Source organism: Oryzias latipes, chromosome 24, assembly GCF_053564925.1.
Source record: "Oryzias latipes strain Hd-rR chromosome 24, Olatipes_Hd-rR_3.1".
Taxonomy (NCBI): domain Eukaryota; kingdom Metazoa; phylum Chordata; class Actinopteri; order Beloniformes; family Adrianichthyidae; genus Oryzias; species Oryzias latipes.
The window spans coordinates 2,944,249-2,957,053 of record NC_136260.1 but is presented as its reverse complement, the minus strand read 5'-3'; positions in this window follow the sequence as shown (position 1 = coordinate 2,957,053).

Below are 12,805 nucleotides of genomic sequence, written 5' to 3'. Positions count from 1 at the left end.
ATTCAGTGCTTTGAAACACACAGAGCAGCTGCATCTGGTGGTTGACTGGAGGTATATCGACATGTTTCAACTAAGCTCCTTGTAACACTTCAATGCAGAAATTATGATGAAAAAATGTAAAACAAAACAATTTTGTTAATGATGATTAAAAACAAAGTAAAACAACACGTGACGTTTTCTGTGAGAAGTGCTTGACACAGCAAAATACACATCACATGAAAAAAATAAACGCGAAGCAAATAAATTGCAAAATGCTGGACTTCAACTCAGAACCTCTGGAAGCAAACTCCACTAACTGTTCCACTGTGTTATCTCTACTGATACTACTTCGCTGTGTCATTATAGATTAATTGAAGTAGTTTTTTTATACACAACATTCAGTGCATTGTTTTATTAGGAGAAATGGAGTTGAAATGATCCTGAGCCACAGTACGTTATTAATACGTTATTAACTCACTGTCATAAGCACACCCTGGATCTTGTTCTAACCCATGGTATAGAGATCAACCAGCTGAGTGTCCTTCCTCTTAACCCCATCATTTCTGATCACTTTCTGATTACCTTCCAGTTTACACTGGAACATCCTTCTGCCCCAGTGAACAAGAAACAGCTTAAAAGAACCTTAACTGACCGTTCTGTGTCTGAGTTTAAACACACAGTTCAGCCAGTACTTAGTGATATTCTGAGAAAATACTCTGAGACCAGCTCCCATAGTATCAGTCCTAGTATAAATGACCACTTTGTTAATGATGCCTTACAAGCCCTCAGGAGTACACCTGATGTTGTTGCCCCCCTGAAACCTTAGCTTGTCAGACAAAACCGAGTAGCACCGTGGTTTAAAGCTGAAACTCGTTCTCTTAAACAAGAAACCCGTAAGTTGGAAAGAGAATGGCGCCGCTCCAGTTCAGAGCAGTCTCTGAATATCTGGAAACATAGCCTATTAAATTATAAAAAAGCTCTGCGTAGAGCTAGAAGCCAGTACTATTCAACCTTAATATCAGAGAATGGAAACAATCCAAGATTTCTTTTTAGCACTATAGCTAAATTAACTCGCAGTCAGAGCTCAGTAGAACCACATGTTCCTGTTTCTCTCAGCTCTGATGATTTTCTTACATTTTTCGATAGTAAAATCTCAAATATTAGACATAAGTTAAATCAAGTTATTCCTACTATCAGCCCAGAACAGGCTGAAGCGGTAGAAATGGAGGCATCCATAGAAACCTCTGTAACATTAGACTGCTTCACTGCTGTGGATCAAGCGGAAATAACATCAATTATTACGTCCTCCAAATCCTCAACGTGTCTGTTAGACCCAATTCCCACTAGACTTTTTAAAGAAACTTTTCCCCTAATTAATGATTCCATATTAACAATGATAAATGCCTCTCTGGAAACGGGTTACGTGCCACAGTCTTTTAAATATGCAGTTGTTAAACCTCTTCTGAAAAAGCCCAGTTTGGATCCTAGCATCTTGGCCAACTATAGACCGATATCAAACCTGCCCTTTATTTCTAAAATCCTAGAAAGAGTTGTAGTTAAGCAGCTTTACTGCCACCTACAGGACAACAGCCACTTTGAAGACTTTCAGTCGGGGTTTAGACCTCACCACAGTACGGAAACTGCACTAGTTAGAGTCTCTAATGACTTGTTATTGGCCTCAGAAAAGGGACTACTTTCTATTCTGGTCCTGTTGGACCTCAGTGCTGCCTTTGACACTATCGACCACGGTATTTTACTCCATAGATTAGAGCAGGACATAGGGATCAGAGGATCTGCTCTCCAGTGGTTTAAATCCTATCTGTCTGATAGGTATCAGTTCGTTAATGTAAATGGCCATTCCTCTCAGTGCACTCGAGTCAACTATGGAGTCCCACAGGGCTCAGTCTTGGGACCGATCCTGTTTACGCTTTATATGTTACCCCTAGGAAACATAATCAGGAAACACAGCATTAATTTTCATTGTTATGCCGACGATACGCAGTTGTATTTATCCATGAAGCCTGACCAGAATGACCAGATAGAGAAACTGAACGCCTGCATCAGTGACATCAAGACCTGGATGACAATTAATGACCTCCTCTTGAACCCAGAAAAAACTGAGGTCAACATACTCGGTCCTAAAAACCTCAGAGATACTCTGTCTGCTCAGATAGTCTCCCTGGATGGCATAAGTATAGCCCCCAATTCCACAGTTAGAAACCTTGGGGTTTTACTTGACCAGGATTTATCATTTAAGGCTCACATATCTCAGGCATGTAGAACTGCCTTTTTTCACCTGCGGAATATTGCTAAGATCAGAAATCTACTTTCTAAGAGTGATGCTGAAAAACTCATCCATGCATTTGTTACGTCGAGGCTGGATTACTGTAACTCCTTGTTAGCAGCGTGTCCTAAGAGTTCCTTAAGAAGTCTCCAGCTTGTTCAGAACGCAGCTGCTAGATTGTTAGCTGGAACCAGCAGAAGAGATCACATCACTCCTGTGTTAGTTTCGCTCCATTGGCTCCCAGTTGATTCTAGAATTAAGTTCAAGATCCTCCTGTTAACCTATAAGTCCTTACATGGAATGGCCCCGTCCTATATTAAGGACCTCATAGTCCCTTACCAACCAATCAGAACACTTCGCTCGCAAAATGCAGGACTGCTTGTGGTTCCTAGAATTAGTAAAAGTACGGTTGGAGGTAGAGCGTTTAGTCACCAAGCCCCTGTCTTATGGAATAAACTCCCAGCTCATGTAAGAGAGGCCGACTCAGTTTCTACATTCAAAGCTAGACTGAAAACATTCCTCTTTGGACAGGCTTATTGTCAGACTAGTTAGTATTCAGAGATTATTTAACTTAATGTTAGTTTGTTTAAATTAAACTTAATAATAACTATTTCTTTTAAAAGGCTGCTAGAAGTTGAAGCTGGGGTAACTATGGTGCACTGGGGTTCTGTCCTCTTTCCTTTTTTACTTCTACCCTTCCTCTCCTCTATTCTTGATCATAATTTATCATTTAGTTCTCCATGCCTCTGTTTGGTGCAGTGCGATTCATGTATTGTCCCTCTTTTCCTCTCCCCTCCTGGGGAGTGGGAGTGCTTCCAGACTCCAGTTGGCTCATCCGTGCTCCAGTTCCTGACCGTTTACCTCGCCTTTGCTCCTGCTCCTACACCTGGCTGTGGATCCTGCCTCTGGCTCATCTCTGGCTCGTCTCTGCTCTGTACCTGACCGAGTACCTCATCTCTGCTCCTGCTCCTACACCTGGCTGTGGTTCCTGTCTCCGGCTCGACTCGCGCCTTTGACTGTCCCGATAACCACGGCTGGATGAAGCTCGTCTGCTGGACTTTTATATATGTAGTTGTAGATTTAGATAAGTTAATTCTTCTCTAAGAGTTCTGGTAAATCGCCTGTCCATCCTGGGGGAGGATCCCTCCTTCATGTGGGCACCCCTGAGGTTTCTTCGTTTTTTCCGGAATCCGGTTTTTTTGGGAGTTTTTCCTTACCGCGAAGGGGGGTCTAAGGGCAGGGATGCCAGTATAGCTTAGTCAGTTTGTTAGTTCATTTTAGTATTTTTCTATTGAACTCTTTGTATTCGTGATCCTTTTGATTTCATGTTTTACTTCGAAGCCCATCGAGACGACTGTTGTTGTGATTTTGGGCTATACAAATAAAATTGAATTGAATTGAATTGAATAGGAGTCATGGTAAAGTACAATGAATTGACGCTGATTCCGATACAGGGGAAAGAATAAAACTGGTCGGGAAATGTTCGGGATTCATTTCGTATTTCTAGAGAATAGCGCACCCAACTGTTCGAAACGCAAGTGACATCTGAAGCGTGGTTCAACCATACGAAGCATTTGGCGCGTCATACGTCATCGACCACGTGATCTGCGCTAGTTGACACACGCCCCGAAACATTGTGCTGAAACACTCTGTTCATGAAAGTGAAACGCTCGCCGAAACGTCGTGTCAAAAGGGCCATCCCTAGTATTTTGCATTAGTGTTTTGTAGTTTTTGTGGTTTTGTGCCCACTCTGTTTAGTCTTTTGTTATGTAGTTATGTGAAGCTTTAGGGGTGAACTGCCATTTTTTTGCACTTGTTTTCTCCTGTTTTTGTTTGTCTAGGGAGGTTAGTGTTTGTCTGTTTTCCCTTTTCCTCTGTGCAGGTAAGAAACAGATTTCAGTTAGGTGGGGTTTTGTTTGTCATTTTAGCCTTGGTTCACCCTGAAGCCTTCTAGTTTCACTTTTACTTAATGTAGCAACTAAACCAAACAGTCGCTGAGAGGCTGAAGCTGGGTGGGTCCGGGTTTTGAATGACGCGCTCAAAAACCATAGAGCATAACGAAGTTTGTATTTTGTAGTTTTTAATAATGGAAAATGAAGGTAATTAAATCCACTTGTAATATTGTGATCAAAAAATAGCAAAAAAACAAGGAATCAAGGGAAAAGCGTATAAAGCGCCTAAAGCATATGAAGCGGTCAACAAAAAATATGGCAACCCAGCTCACCCCCCCTTCCATCTTACACAGGGAAAAAACCACAGGTGAGTTATAGTCATATAGAGTTATAGGGCTGCACGGTGGCGCAGTGGTTAGCGCTCTTGCCTCACAGCAAGATGGCCCCCGGTTCAAGTCCTGGCTGGGGGACATGAAAAACACAACATCAATGGGGGACCTTTCTGTGTGGAGTTTGCATGTTCTCCCCGTGTATGCATGGGTTTTCTCCGGGATCTCCAGCTTCCTCCCACTGTCCAAAAACATGCTTCATAGGTTGATTGGCAACTCTAAATTGTCCATAGGTGTGAGTGTGAGAGTGAATGGATGAGTGATTGAGGATATTCCACCCTGCGACAGACTGGCGACCAGTCCAGGGCATCCCTTGCCTACGCCCAAGTGGCCGGGATAGGCTCCAGCAACCCCGTGACCCCGAAAGGGAAAAAACGGTAAAGAAGATGAATGAATGAATGAATGAGTTATAGTCAATTAATGTCACCGCCCACAACCATGTGACCCACCAGCTGATTACCTACACAATAACCTATAATCAAAAAACAAATCTATATTCATTTAACATAAGAAAGACCACACTTAATTCATGGCACCTACACACCAGCCCCTACTTATTAAGTTAATACACATAATAATTACACCCATTTATATTAGTAGGGGACATGAATTGTTGAAAAACCTAGCATATAAAGTCCATAAATGATGTGAAGCAGTTGCTCCACATCCAGCTTCTTCTTCTTGTAGCAGGCAGATCTTTGTTATTGGGTGATCCAGACAGCCACTCTTGGTTTTAATCCGCACTTGACGCACAGATCCTCTTCTGTCTGGAAAAGTCTGTAAAACCCTTCCCATGATCCAGGAATTTCCAGGTGCTGGGCTGTCCATGATGATGACAATGTCACCTGGCATCATATTCCGCTTCACTCCAGACCACTTCTGACGCTCCTGTAGTAGAGGTAGATATTCTTTAATCCATCTTTTCCAAAATAAATCCGACATGTATTGCACCTGCTTCCATCTGCGTCGAGCATATACATCAGCTTCCTGAAAGTTTACCTGGTGGTAAGCATGGTATAATTTTCATCAGTAGTAGTTGGTTTGGTGTTAATGCTTCCAGGTCATTAGGATCTGTGGATGCTTTAGTTATTGGCCGGCTGTTGATTATTGATTCCACTTCACAAAGAACTCTGTGAAGTCCATCTTCATCTAAATTTTGAACCCTCAAGGTGGAGTTCAGGACCTTCCATACAGATCTTATTAATCTCTCCCAGGAACCTCCATGATGTGACCCAGCTGGTGGATTGAAACACCATTTGATTCCCTTTTGCAGAAGCACGTTGTTAATCTGGGAATGGTTCCAATGTTCTATAGCATTTTTCCGCTCACGTTCTGCTCCAACAAAGTTTGTTCCATTGTCAGAGCAGAGTTCCAGTACTTGACCTCGTCTTGCTATGAAACGTCTGAGAGTATTTATAAAGGAGTCTGTGTCTAGTGAAGCTGCCACTTCAATATGTATTGCTCGAATGGCCAAGCAGGTAAATATTACTCCATATCTCTTCACAACCATCCTCCTGCTCTTCATTTCAAATGGCCCAAAACAGTCAATCCCAACTTGACTAAATGGGGGTTCATCTGAAGTAACTCTTCCAATTGGTAAGTCTGCCATCTGTTGAGACGCTGGCTGAGCATTCAGTCTACGACAGATGATACAGTTTGACAGAATTCTTCTTATGGCTGTACTAGCACCAGTAATCCAGTACTTCTCTCTTAGTTTGGCTAGCATTTGGTTACGGCCACCATGCCCCACTTCATGATGAACATGCCTTAGAAGTATATCTGAGATGTGGTAACCCTTTGCCAATATCATGGGACGGTATGGTGTCATCCCAGCCAAGCGCTGTCCTGCACAGATCCCTTAGTAATTTCTTGACTGGCAGTACAACAGGGCTTAAGATTCCCAGAGGATCATAAATGGAGCTAAGAGTTGAGAGTATTCCTCTCCTGGTGAATGGTTTGTCTTTAATTGTGATTTTAAATCGGAAGGTATCTGATTGAATACACCATTCCTCACCGAGCACTCTTTCCACAAGTTGCTGTTCTTGATCCAGATCCAACTCTATGGAATTACATAAATGCCAATAACTGAAAGGGCGTAAAGACAACTAAGCAGGCGTATTTAGGAACTGAGTGAGTGAACCTTAAAACCGCGCAGGCGCAATTCTAACTGAGAAGTGATCTTGCGCGGTCAATTCCTTTTTGCGCGCTCATGTGGATTTACGCTCAGTGTTAAGGGGGCGTTTTTGTCACTTTTGGGGCAGGAACCTTTCTGGTTGATCTGATTGGCTGAAATTTGCATGGCCTATCGGCTAGGCAGAGGGGCTGGACTTTCATTTTTCAGTGTAGGGGGGTTAACAAGCGGCTCTTGAGCTGCATGTGACTCTCTGCCTTTTATCATATTTTCTATATTCAGTACTTTCACAACCATAAGGTGAAAGTCTTACATTTTCTCCTAAATGTACAGAGCGGCCCTAATGTGTTATTGTGTGACTTCGGTGAAGAGGATCTAGGAGAGAACAACATGATGACGGTACGGAGAGGGGAGAGGACGTGAAAGAAGACACACTATATTACAAAGGAGCAGATATGTGAATAATGCAGAACAACTTCGTTTAAGAAACCTTGGAAATGCAAAGAGACACGATTATGAGGCACAGTTTAAAGTGTGGATGCCATGCTTTGAACAACTTTGTCAAATAAAAAAGCCCTTTAAACGCTGATTCTATTGATACCAATAGTTCGCGTCGAAAAAAATCCGAAGCATATGAATAATAGACATCTTTCGAAGGAATCAGAGATTTGGATCTGCCGCTAGAGCGCAGGCTGGAAGTGAACCCGATATGACCTGTGACGTCATGAAAGGCGTTGACTTTCGCAGTTCCGCTTCGGACAGCATGTAAACAAAACAGGTAGTCTTCGTTTCTCTCGTGTTTAAATCTGTTAATCATCAACATGCCAAGTCGTTGTGTGGCAGCTGGATGTAGCAATACATCTAGTGAAAGTGTATCTGTGTATAAAATTCCCAAAACAAGAAACGCTGCTGAAAAGGGGAAAGTTCAAGAAGGTGGACGGCGAAGGATTTTTCCCTCCAGATCTGCAGGAGAGAAGTCTGTGTTTTCGAAGGGACAAAAACCGGGACACAAACGAAGAATTTTTAACGGAGAGTTGGGAGGAGGATCTTGGCTTCTGAGTCGAGGAAAGGCGGGTGAGCTGGAAGCGAGCGAGCCGTTTTCTGGGTCGGAGAGGACGGCGCTGGAGTCGGGAGCGGAGGCTGCTAAGCTAGTGTGCATCACGATGGATCACATTGAGGCGAAGTAGTCGTGTTTTCTGTTGTCCTTGGATCCAACTCCTCATCTTCTGCATCTGGAAACAGCTGGACTACATCTCTATCAAACACGCCAGCTTCCCTTTCCTCATCAGAGTCCGTCTCTTTGCTTTGCGGCTCCAAAGAACAGTTAAAGCAGACTCCTCAGGTCAAGTTTAAGTCCTGAAGTCCCAAAGTGTGGCGTAACTCGCCCGTTGCTGCGTCCCGGTAAGGGGGGAGGATGGACAGCTTTTCATGGTCACCTGCTGGAAGTAGCAGCGCTGAGCCTCGAGTCGATCTTCCAACACAGGTCTTTCCTTCCAGTTCGGTAAAGTTAGAAAGATATTCACAGATTCGGACTTCCGGCCTCAATAACTCTTCCGATAAACGTTCAAATGTGCCAGCAAGTATCTAATTCCTTTTGTATTAACCCAGAAAGTGAACTACAATTTCACTTCAAAAGAAAAAAGATCGTTTTTTCACCTTTTGATCAAAATTGTTCTCTTCGAGGTGTAAATGCAGACACGCAGCGAGCCGGCAGCCAAGGGACCGTCAACAAAGTGCAACCTCTGTGAAACACCATTCTATAAAAATCAATACTCTTTTGAAAAGTGAATACATCTCTACATTTATATGAACTGGTAATGAATATCTGTCAGCATATTCATGCTGAAATAAATATTTTATGTGTCTTTCTTTATTATATTTTATTGCACATATTTTTCACATTTATTAGAGACAAGAATCATAATTAAAGTGATCAATAGCTTTTAAAAATACTGAAGTTTCAGTCACCAAACTTTCTGTACTAAGTATTCATGACCTTATTGTCCGACTACAACAGAGAATTGGTCGAAAAAATGCTTTGTTTATGTTTTTCTATTAGTCATATAGAAATATGGATCATATTCGGTCCAAAATCCTCAATAGCTCTGAAGATACTGAAGCTTCATTTACCAAACTTACTGTACTAAGTATGCATGACCTTATTGTCCGACTACAACAAAGACTTGGTCAGAAATGAACTTTGTGTATGTTTTTCTATTAGTCATATAGAAATATGGATCATATTCGGTCAGAAATCCTCAATAGCTCTGAAAATACTGAAGCTACAGTCACCAAACTTTCTTTACTGATTATTCATGACCTTATTGTCATGATTATTATTGGTGACTGAAGCTTCAGTATCTTCAGAGCTATTGAGGATTTTGGACCGAATATGATCCATATTTCTATATGACTAATAGCAAAACATAAACAAAGCATTTTTCTGACCAATTCTCTGTTGTAGTCGGACAATAAGGTCATGCATACTTAGTACAGAAAGTTTGATGACTGAAGCTTCAGTATCTTCAGAGCTATTGAGGATTTTGGACCGAATATGATCCATATTTATATATGACTAATAGAAAAACATAAACAAAGCATTTTTTTGACCAAGTCTTTGTTGTAGTCGGACAATAAGGTCATGATTAATCAGTACAGTAAATTTGGTAAATGAAGCTTCAGTATCTTCAGAGCTATTGAGGATTTTTGACCGAATATGATCCATATTTCTATATGACTAATAGAAAAACATAAACAAAGCGGTTTTCTGACCAAGTCTTTGTTGTAGTCGGACAATAAGGTCATGATTAATCAGTACAGTAAGTTTGGTAAATGAAGCTTCAGTATCTTCAGAGCTATTGAGGATTTTGGACCGAATATGATCCATATTTCTATATGACTAATAGAAAAACATAAACAAAGCATTTTTTCGACCAATTCTCTGTTGTAGTCGGACAATAAGGTCATGAATACTTAGTACAGAAAGTTTGGTGACTGAAACTTCAGTATTTTTAAAAGCTATTGATCACTTTAATTATGATTCTTGTCTCTAATAAATGTGAAAAATATGTGCAATAAAATATAATAAAGAAAGACACATAAAATATTTATTTCAGCATGAATATGCTGACAGATATTCATTACCAGTTCATATAAATGTAGAGATGTATTCACTTTTCAAAAGAGTATTGATTTTTATAGAATGGTGTTTCACAGAGGTTGCACTTTGTTGACGGTCCCTTGGCTGCCGGCTCGCTGCGTGTCTGCATTTACACCTCGAAGAGAACAATTTTGATCAAAAGGTGAAAAAACGATCTTTTTTCTTTTGAAGTGAAATTGTAGTTCACTTTCTGGGTTAATACAAAAGGAATTAGATACTTGCTGGCACATTTGAACGTTTATCGGAAGAGTTATTGAGGCCGGAAGTCCGAATCTGTGAATATCTTTCTAACTTTACCGAACTGGAAGGAAAGACCTGTGTTGGAAGATCGACTCGAGGCTCAGCGCTGCTACTTCCAGCAGGTGACCATGAAAAGCTGTCCATCCTCCCCCCTTACCGGGACGCAGCAACGGGCGAGTTACGCCACACTTTGGGACTTCAGGACTTAAACTTGACCTGAGGAGTCTGCTTTAACTGTTCTTTGGAGCCGCAAAGCAAAGAGACGGACTCTGATGAGGAAAGGGAAGCTGGCGTGTTTGATAGAGATGTAGTCCAGCTGTTTCCAGATGCAGAAGATGAGGACTTTGATGGATTTTAAATGCTGATTGATGACTGAAAAAATAAATCACAACCAACTCAGTTTTGCGCTCGCTGCCTTTTTTAAACACACACCAGCGTGCACGTTTCACCGGTATGTGTTTACGTTAAATACAGAAAAAACACTAAACTGAAACGGCCCTGTCGTGGTGGGCTGACAGTCTCTCTCCCCCTCCCCCGCTGATTCTGCCTTGGATCAAGACCAGCTGTTTCCACTTACCTCTTCATTACTGCTGCCTTCTTAAGGAGCTCATGGATCTTCAGCCGACGCCAGATCGTTGTTCCTCCAACGGTGCTTAGTCTGGCCAAGTCACGCTCCTGTATGTTGTCATGCTCCATGTCACTAATTATTCCTCTCGCTCTGCCTCAGGAAAATCCTGCTCTGGAACTCACCTGGTCGCAATCCTCTGGTCTCTCGTGCTTCGCTCCTGGACCCGCTCTGCAAGACACCTCCAGCCAGCCGTCGCTCCTCACCCTGGGAAAAACGCCACCACTCACGTTCTGCCAAATTAAACCTCCTAAACTTACCTCTTAGTCTGAGTCTTCTTCCGGGTTTCAGCGTTTGGGTCACTCTGTTTTCATGCCTCATCATGACAGGCCCCGTTTAATCCAGTGCTGTTGTAAGGAGAGGAGGGGGTTATGGGAAATAATATGGCTTTAATTGTGTGTTTGTGTCTGGCAGATCAGTGTGTGGTGTGGCTCTTTGACTATCACAGTTAGAAATGTCGGCTTTGTGTCAAACTTGTTTGTCCCCCCCTGTTAGAGGCAATCATAGAAAAAAACGCAGATATAACATGGATTAAAACATTAACCAACGACCCAAAACTAAGGTAAGAAAGTCCAGCGGGGTTTTTTTGTGCTGTAATTTTTTTCTCATGTGAAACTCACTGCAATTGTTACCGTTTTAATGCTTTTAATCCACGTTACAGCCACCGTTCCTTTTCTATTAAAGTCCCGCCCCGCTGCTTGACATGCTAATTTTAGCCAATCAGATCAACCAGAAAGGTTCCTGCCCCTAAGTGACAAACACACCCCATTAACACTGAGCGTAAATCCAGGTGAGGGCGCAAATGAGAATTGACCGAGGAGGATCACTGCTCAGTTAGGATTTCAGCCGTTCAGTTGTAAAATACGGGGTCGCTTGGTTAGAATTGCACCAGCAGGGTTGTAAGGTTCACTCATTCAGTTTCTAAATATGCCCGCTTAGTTGTCTTTACGCCCTTTCAATTTTTGGCATTTATGTAATTCGATACAACTCTTTCATGTTTTCTGCTCTGTGCTCTTCAGGTATTGCTGCCATAACTCGCTCTCTGTTGCTTATACATTTTGTGAGTCGAAAACCACCTTTTGCACAAATTGAAGCAAGGTTATGACAGAGGGAGATTGCTTCCTCCTCTGAAGCCACAGACACCAGACAATCATCAACGTACAAGCAATGTAGAACCCTGTCCACAACGTCTTGGCTGAAATAGGGCTTATTATCTTCTGCACATTTCTTGAGAGCAAAATTAGCACAGCTGGGGGAAGAAGTTGCCCCAAAGAGAGGCACAGTCATCCTGAAATCAGTGAGTTCTTGATTCAAATCTCCATCTGGCCACCAGACAAATCGCAATAAATCTATATCATCATCTGGGACTTTCACCTGGTGAAACATGGATTCTATATCCGCCATGATTACCACAGATTCCTTCCTGAATCTGGTTACAACTCCAACCAATAAGTTAGTGAGATCCGGTCCTTGTAGCAGCTAAGCATTCAGAGATGTACCTTGGAAACTTGCCCCGCAATCAAAGACAACTCTCATCTTCTTTTTAACTGGATGTTAAACACCATGGTGAGGAATGTACCAGACTTTGCCTTCACTGCGATGCAATTTATCTTCAGGTACCCTTTCAGCATAGCCTTTAGCTACTAAATCTTTCATGAAGATAATGTAGTCGTCATGAAATGCTGAGCTCTTTTGAAACTTCCTTTTGAGGTATAAAGCACGTTGTTCAACAATTTTTCTGTTGTTTGGCATATTAAGTTGTTTATTCCTTAATGGTAAGCCAATCTGGTAATGACCACTCACTTGTTTTGCTGAATTTGCAACCAATTCCATAAACCTTTGATCCTCTCTTGACATCTCAACTTGTTCATCCACTTTACTTTCAGGGAAATCAGTTTAGAATTGCTGCTGCCAAAGTTCCTCCAACTCCACAACTGACACTCTGTTGACTGATATCTCTGAGTGCTCACATTTCGTTGCTCCATCAGTTTCTCTTCTCAGAGGACCATTCACTGTCCATCCCAGCTTTGTCCTGATTGCATAGGGTCCTCCATCTTCACTCTTAATGACTTCCAATGGCTCCAAAGCCTGGGGAACATTGGCTC